Raw genomic sequence first — 7,648 nt, 5'->3', positions numbered from 1 at the left:
TTGGGTGGGAAACAAATAGTAAAGCAATCATCATATGTTTTTTATTAAATTAAAGCAATCATCAGCCTGCTATCATTATTTTTGGATCCATCCACTAGTTGTTACCATTACTCTAGATTTCTGCATGCTCTCCTTACATAATCTCACTATATTTTTTTGTATGCATGTCAGATATTGTACACAGTCATGCCGAACATGTAGAGAAAAAGAGAAGAGTTTTGCGCAGCAATACAATGTCATGTAGACATCGCTCTATGGTGGGTTCAATGGCAAACCCTCCCCCCTCTCCAGATTGTAATCCAGAGGAAGATATCTGTTCTGAGGCGGATTCAGACGCAGCTGACCACTCCTATTTACCCCCCAAGCTGTTTGCTCTAACTTGGCATGACGATGTTAGTCATATCATGCATATGTTGCCTTGCAGTGCCTACTTTCGACATCATATATGTCATCTGCTTAGTTTAGACATGTTCTGTAATGCCACCTGTTTAGTTTCAATATCATATATGGGAATTATGCAGTCTCATGTCATTTAGCCAGCCATAATATATGTGAAATGTGCAATGCCATCCTGTTTAACCAGGCATCATATATTTGAATGATATCTAGCCCATCCTTTTCTTCATTAAATTTCCATTTGTCGACAATGTTTGTACATTAAACTACTCTTCCTGTGAATCAGCCATTTGAGTGGGTGATGGGAAAATCTGGAGTGAAAACAAGGCCTTCAAAGCAGACAGTGCTACCTGTCGAAGCAGATCTCTTGCTGGGTCCCGAAAGCTCCTCAGATGGATTCAGAGACAGATGACCGGTCCTATTCCCCCACCAAGGTGTATGCTCTAACTTGGCACGGTTCTACTGCTCATATCATGCATATGGTGTCTTGCATTGCATAGTTTAGACATCATATACACAATATTCAACACCATGTTCTTACTTCAGACATCATATATGTGAATGCCCTCCGGTTAGCATATAAATCACATATGTGAATTAGATCATGCGATCCTGGTTACTTAGATAACATGTATGTGAATTATGTCATGCGATCCTGTTTAGTTAGTCATCATATCTTTGAATTATGTTATGCTATGCTATCCAGTTTAGATAGACATCATATATGTGAAATTATGTCATGCTATCCATTTTAGTTAAACAATATACATGTCAACTATTTAATGCCCTCTTTTTTCCACACTATCTATTGCATCTGTCTCTCATACAATGTCTATACATTCAACTATGTTTCCTGTTTATCAACCATTTGAATTGGAGCGGGTGATGGCAGTATTTAGCGGAGTAAAAACACGGTCTTCAAATAAAACAGTGCTACCTCTTGGTGGAGATAGCACCCCGGTTGTACATGCACGAGAACCAGCCCTACCACACATAACCCAGACTCTCGCAGATTTTACCCCTACTACGATGGACAGAGAACCAGCTTCACCCAATCTAACCCCAACCCCAGCAGATAGTATCCCAGTTCCTGTTGACACAACACCATCTCCACCACAGAGCTCCCAAACAAGAGCAGTTAGTAAGGCAGCTCCAGTGCCCAAAGTGCCAGTACTACCACGGCGAACCCCAACTCCACCAGTTAGTACACATATTCCTGTGGAGGAAGCACAACCAGCCATTCATAGTTTAGCATCTATCGCATTTGATGTTGTTAAATCATATGTGTGTATCTTCCCATCATGGAAATATTATACTGAAGATGAAGGAATATGCCAGTTGCAGGTGTTTGTCCAGGAGTTATGTGTAAGTAATGTTATTCATGACAATTACTTTGCTTTGTCCCATACATTCTACCTCGATGATGGCTATAATACAGCAAATTTTCCCATTTTTCTCTATAGAGAATGACCGATTTGGAAACTCAGGATGAGGTAACCTGTGCTAATACCTCTGCTATCTTCAAGAATGCTTGGTGGCAGTATCGGAATTACCTGAAGAAAACATACTTCACTGGCAAAGAAACTCATCAAATTCCCTTATGTTCTCCTGAGACACATTTACTGGACGATGACTGCGAACGCCTGGTTCTTTACTGGTCCCGAACCAAGAATGTGGTAAGGTCTATGAGCTCATTCTATTTTAAGGACTATATGCTTGCGTTACTGTACTCTGTTCATGTAGAACAAGTGCTTAAACCTGAAGAACAACTGTTCTCATTTAAGATTCCATTGCTATCGTACATACTGGTTTGCTCTTGTATCACTGTATTTACTCATACAAACTTATTTTTAAATTGAACGATCCAATGGAAACTCCAATGGCACAATAGGCATGTTTACGCATGTTTCTTTTACAGGTTTGCTCTTATAAATAGCTTTGTTGATTTCAATTTCAATTGTGTATACAGTTGACTTCTCATATCATGCACATTACTAGCATCATAACAGGGCCAATAGTGTTGTTTTACATGTAGACCCGTGGTACCCATCTGAAATCTTGTTGTGCCGTTTAGTTTCCCACGCTTTGTATTATTTCAGTGCTGCTTTCTCTTGAACTGTGTCTCTATTTTGATTTGGCAAGACAATGCAGTGACCATAGGATATAGATATATGTTTGTTTGATGCTTCTATAATGTACTACTTGGCAATATAAGACTTGGTAGTTTAATCTTGTCCACCTTACTAATGAACTGGTTCACCGAAATGAGTTTCATATACTAGTACATGCTAAACCTATTATGTGTCTGCTTGTTTCCTCTTTTAGAATGCTGACAGAATATTGGGGAAGAGTGCCTTATTAAGCAATGATAAAGGAAGTAATGCAGTTAAGGTTCAGGATCGTGAGACATCCTTGTTAGTCTCCAACAAAGCTGATAAAACAGCTAAGGAAAACTATCTTGAAGACAGTGAGGCAACCCTAAAGTCCTGTCTTGGTTTACTGTTCGAGTTACTAGCCACTACCGCTTGCACAAGCTATTCAAACTCACTGTCTGAATCAGTTTGGTTTCTTGAGTCTCAACCACAAGCTGAAAGACATCGACCAGCTGTGCTGCGACAAGAAGCGGAAGGACTGCGGAAGTCCCTAGAGCATTCAGATGCATACTTTCTGGTGCAACAGCAAGCATTGGAGGATTTTAGCGCCAAACAGGACAAAGCTAATAAGCTTGCTAAGCTTATTGCCAGCATGGTGGATACCCAGGATAACGTTTCTTGAGCTCTTCTGAAGTTGTTTCAGTTATGGACTTGTTTTGCTGCCGCGTTTATTTGCACTGGTGGACAATTTTGACGGCCAGTGTATGTAATATGTTGCTTTATTCCCTATATTTGCACTGGTGGTGAACTTTGATGCCTAGTGGATGTAATATGTGTAATAGCTGTAATAGGCCAGTGTTAGTTGCTTGCTTATTTATTTCCTTATTGTCTTGTTTAGTTGTTTGCTTGTAGTCACTGCAGTTCTTTTTCCGCGTTTTTCTAGTGGCCACACTAACCTATTTTGGTAACTAGGCCACAATAATCATGGCAACACACGGACTGTTGTAACCATGGGCCTCCCGCGGGCCGTAGGATCCGTGGGCCTTCTACGGGCCGTAGGATCCATGGGCCTTCTACGGGTCGTAGGATCCATGGACTTTCTATGAGCCGTATGATCCATGGGCCTTCTACGGGCCGTAGGATCCATGGGCCTTCTACGGGGCGTATCATCATTTCGCCAAATATGGGTCGTACTATTCGTGGACCATAACAGGTCGTTAATAGGCCGTATTTGATAACGCTGTGAAAACAGCCCAATGGGTTAACGGGCCACAAACGGGCCGAATGTAACCATGGGATGTATTTGGCCCACAAACGGAACAGGACAATAACAGATCGTATCTAACCGAATTCTAGAAATGAGCCCAAGAATAAATGGGCCCTTAGAAGGCCGAAAGTTAACACGGGCTGGAAATGGCCGATGGAATAATGGGTCGTTAATGGGTATAAAGCGATACATTGTTCATTATGGGCCAGTTTCATCTCGGGCCTTTAATGGGCCGAGAGTAACAAAGGGCCTCATATGGGCTGAAAGACATCATGGGCCAAACATGGGCCGGAAGTTACAACGGGCTGGAATCATATCGGACGGCCCAGATGAAGCTACTGGGCTTAATTTCGATAGGCCGTAACGGGTCGGTAGTTAGCGGGCCGTAAATGGGCTATATATGAACAGGTCGTTAACAGGCTTTCCGTGGGCCGGCCCGTTACCTTTTGACCAAGTCAAACGGGAGGGCCTTTTCACCGGAACGGCCTCTGTTGGGTCGTGCCACGTGTCGACGTATCATAGGCGCCTCCTGTCCAATGAGTGGATGACATCTGTCCCAACGGTGAGCCAACACGTGTTTCCTCTGGCCAATGAGAATTTTACACGTGGAAAATACCCATTGGTCAGTGCTGTTAACGGGTTATCGGATCCAAAACCGGACCCGATAGCTTAACGGCGACCCGTTACGGTGGATGCCACGTGTCGGTCACCCTTGATGAAAGCACTTCTGTAACGGGCGATTTATCGTCATGGAAGTGGACACTTCCGTGATGATAATTTTGGTAATGTCATGGAACACTTCTACGACAGCACAGGTATGACTATCTTGATTCTGTCATAAAATCGTCATGGATGTACATGCATGACAGAAAACGTGACCTACTGTGACAAACATGTATCATCACGGAAGTGTGTTTTTTTGTAGTGCTAGCAGGCGGCCTCCAGAGAGGCCGGCTCCTAGCGGGCGACCCCTCGTGCCCTCAAAGTTAGCACCCACATAATCACGATGAGACGGGGTGTGGCTATAGTGCAGCTTGCCACCCCCGAATCCAGGGCAGAGCGTGGCCACAGTGCAGCGTACTGGGCGGACATCCCTCGCCCGGCGCGGCACTGTTGCCATGCAGCCCATGACATCATCCATGGCAGAGAGGCCATGCTCCCACGACGGGCTGTCGGTACAGCCCGCAAGCGGCAGGCCCTACCTGCCCGTGAGAGGCCAGAAGGCGGCGAGCCCTGACCAGTTGGCTCAGGGGGAGGCCAGCTCCTGACCAGGCGGCCCACCCCCTTCCTTGGAGTTTGTGCTCCATTAACCAGAAAAGACGGGGACCAGGCGACGGGACTGTAGCCACGCCCTCCCTGACAAAGCACACATCATCAGAGACCTGTCACAGTACTAAGCAGCCGGCAAGACCCGCTAGCGGCGGGCGCGGCTGGTCAGTCAAGTACGAGACAGCCGGCGGGACCCACGAGGCGGCGGGCCCCAGCGGCCGAAGGAGAAGCCGGACAACAAAGACACTGACAGCCGGGTCCTACACCCGGCTGGTTTACCATTGTACCCCTGGGGGTAGGCCTATATAAACCCCCCCAAGGCACCCATGCAAGGGGTTCAGCCTCTTAGACACCACACCCACATAGAGAGAGAGGAGTAGAGCTAGCCTTGCCCTTCTTCCTCCTCTAGCAAACAGCTCAAGGAGCAAGCTTGTAGCTACTTGTTGAGATAGTGATCGTGCGGAGACCCCGCAGAGCAGGACTAGGGGTGTTATCTCCTAGGAAAGCCCCGAACCTGGGTAAAGTGCGTCGGCGTTCGTGTTTACGCCTTATCCCGTTTCCAGGCACCGGCGACATATTACTCTCCCCCACCATGATAAGCCATCCTTTGGCATATGTCGCATGACACCCCCGATATTTGGCGCCCACCATGGGGCCAGGTGCACCGTCATCTGGAGATCTGTTCTGGACGGGAACCCTTTTCCTCCCTAGCGAGCGCAGCCAGCCCGACACGCCCGATGGCGTTTGCGCCGACGCGCTGCATGGAGCAGAAGTCGCTTGCGCGGCGAGCTGCCTCGCTGATCTCATCGGCGTGATCCGCCTCTCCAACGAGCCCGCGCCCGATGCGGGAGCAGCCAGCTCTGAGAGCTGCCTCATCGACCTCCTTGGCAAGCTCCACATCGCCAACGAGTCGGCCTCCGACCTAGAGTCGATCGGCTCCACCGACCCGATGCTTATCGACTCCAACACGGCATCCCTCGACGCCTTCCCCACCAACGTGGTGGTTATCGACGACCCGCTCCCTCGAGCGGACAGCGGCGGCAGCACCGTCATGGAGGTGCTCGTCATCAGCCACGACGAAGCTTCTGGCGGCGCCGCTCAGGACCCACAGCAGGCGGCACTGCGGGACCTGTCCGTGCCCGTCACGGGCGACGCCAACGCTGAGACGCTAGAAGCCTGCCGCGTCTCCCTCGTCGAGAGCGCCAAGAAGTTGGCCACCATGAGGCGCCTCACCGAGGCCTATCAGCGCGAGATCGACCGTGCTGTCTGTGCCACGCCGGCTGCTGGCGAGCCTAGCCACGCGGGCACCGTCCGGCAGCGTGGCGCTGCCATCGCCAGCATGCGAGGGGCCGACCGCCCAGTCTATGCCACGCCCATGGACAACCTACGAGCTTCCCAGGCGGCAGCAGACGAGCTGGATCACCTGGAGGGTGATGAGCAACGTTTCACGACAGCACGAGTCCAACAGCTCCTCGACGCGACAACCGCGCAGCAAGAAGCCGGCCGCCGCGTGCCAGAGCCCGGCGCGCACGATGAGAATCCTCCCTCCCCCCCCCCACCGAGATCAAGGCGCAACCTCCCGGACACCGACAGGCGGCGCCCGCGACCAGAGAGACCGAGAGACGGCTGCTAGCCGCAGCCGGACTCGCCTCACCATTGAGCGCGACCAAGACGGCCGCTCACGAGCAGTGGAACGACGGGACGATCGTCCGCCTCCTCCTCCTCCTCGCTGGGAGAGGCGTGCCTCCCCGCCGCCTGTTGAGCACCCGACTCTCGGGGACCGGCTGGGCCGCTGTGAAGGAGTCGGAGAGAACAATGCCCGCCACCGGATCGACCGCCTAGCTCGATCCCTGGCGTTAGAAGAAGATGCCATCGGTCCGCCTTGTTTCAGCCCCCGCATTCACGACGAGCCCTTCCCCAAAGGGTTCTCGCTCCCTCGAGACACGCCCAAGTACAACGGCTCCGTGAAGCCGGAGGATTGGCTGGTGGATTACTCCACCGCGGTCAACATACCAAACGGCAACAAGCGCATTGCCGTGAAGTACGTGCCCCTCATGCTTCAGGGCACGGCCCGGACATGGCTGAACCGCCTCAAGCCCTACAGCGTCAATAGCTGGATAGATTTCACCGAAGTCTTCATCCGCAACTTCACCAGCCCCTACAAGTGGCTGCCCATGCCTCGCCAGCTTTCTCTATGCGTCCAAGGCCCCACCGAGTCCACTCGCGACTACCTGACATGATGGGCCGAACTGCACAACTCCTGTGAAGGGGTGCACGAGGTGCAAGCCATAGAGTACTTCACCGCCGGGTCCCGAGAGGGCACCTTACTCAAGCACTGACTCCTCTGCGATGAGCCGGCCACGCTCGACGGACTGCTGGTCATAGCAGACAAGTACGCCACTGCCGACTCCTCCATGAAGTCGGAGCTCCACGTGGACGCGTCCGGGAAGGTGCTCCCTCCGGCTCCTCGGACGTCGGCTGGTGACAACAGTCGGTGCCAGCAACAGAACGACAATAAGTGCAAGGCCCTGTAGCCGGCTTCAACCAGCCGACAGGTGGCGACAGTCGAGGATCAGCAGCCGGAGGGACAACCCGGCCCCAAGCGTCAGAAGGGCGCCAAGCC

The sequence above is a fragment of the Aegilops tauschii genome, chromosome 6 (genome assembly GCF_002575655.3).
Source record: "Aegilops tauschii subsp. strangulata cultivar AL8/78 chromosome 6, Aet v6.0, whole genome shotgun sequence".
Taxonomy (NCBI): Eukaryota; Viridiplantae; Streptophyta; class Magnoliopsida; order Poales; family Poaceae; genus Aegilops; species Aegilops tauschii.
This window is presented reverse-complemented; position numbering follows the sequence as displayed.